Consider the following 1,303-nt stretch of genomic DNA (forward strand, 5'->3'; position numbering starts at 1 on the left):
CCTCAATGATATAGTTTGAACCAGTTATCAAAAACGCTTGCTGTTGGAAAAGACCATTATAATCACCGATGTCTGAATACAGTTCTGTGCAAGGCTGGACACAAAAAAAAAGAAAAAAAAAAGAAAAGAAGTAGAGAGCCAGAGATTTCAAGTCATAAGAAACCATTTTTCCCAGGATAAATACCAGTCCTCCCCCCAAAAAAACGAAAAAAAATTGATTAAAATCCCACGGAAACCCCTCTCCCATCGCCCCGAGGAGCAGGGGCTGTCAGCTGGCTGCTGCCAAGCCTCAATTTTGCTCCTTTGACCCCAAATTTGAGGAAAAAAAAAAATCAAAGTCAGCATTTCCCTACTGCCATTGATGGGTGGGACCTCGCACCTCTCCCATATTGAGGGGTAGAGGTGCAGGGTGGTGGGATGGGGACAGCAGCACCCGCCGCCCCCAAAGTCACTTTACCACCCCTGAATTATTTTAGCTTTTTTTAACTCCCATTTGACCTGCAGGCACGGTGAAAAAATAGCAAGATGGGATTAAAAAAACAACCCCATGAACCTTTTAGAGTGGGCAGAGAGGTTCAAGCCCATCGGTCCTCGGGGTTGGATTCATCCTCTCTCTCTCCTCAATGTGCGTTTATATATATACATATATATAAAAAATTGGCTCCCATTAATTTCTCTCTCTCTCTCTCCTCCTCACTTTTTTTTTTTTTCTTTTTTTAAATTGCTTTTCCTCGGTAAAACGGAGGCAAATCTCTGTAAAATATTTTAACAGCATCATAGTGGAGAAGATGGTTCGACGTCGCCTCCGTGGCGAAGCAGGAGGCGGATTCATTTGGGTTCTGGGATATATATATATAAATATAGATAGATATATATATATATGGCTTACAAGTGTTTGAAAAAAATAAAATTGCCTGAGCTGGTGTGGTTTAAAGACCAGCAAAACCCCGTGTACCCCACTTTGCATAGTCAACGCTGCCTAGGAGTCCATCCTCACATCCTGGAGTGGAAGATTTTCTGATCCCAAAGCTCTTTCATAATTTGGTTTCTCGATGGAGTTGGATTGAGAAAAGCCTTTCAGCCAGTGGCAGGTTTTGATGGGTTAAATTTTTCAAAAGGAGAAAAAAAAAAAAAAGGAAAAAAAAGGAGAAAAAAAAAAAAAGAAAGAAATTGAGGTTGTTTTCCAATTAAAAGAGTTGGTGGGCTCCAATTTGTCCAAGGTCTCGAAGAGTCGCGACATCTGACAGCTCTTTGTGTGGTGCTGAAATTCTTTCTACTGGCTTGGAAAAGGCCAATAAAATAA

The sequence above is a fragment of the Merops nubicus genome, unplaced genomic scaffold (genome assembly GCF_000691845.1).
Source record: "Merops nubicus isolate BGI_N331 unplaced genomic scaffold, ASM69184v1 scaffold12005, whole genome shotgun sequence".
In the NCBI taxonomy this organism is placed as follows: domain Eukaryota; kingdom Metazoa; phylum Chordata; class Aves; order Coraciiformes; family Meropidae; genus Merops; species Merops nubicus.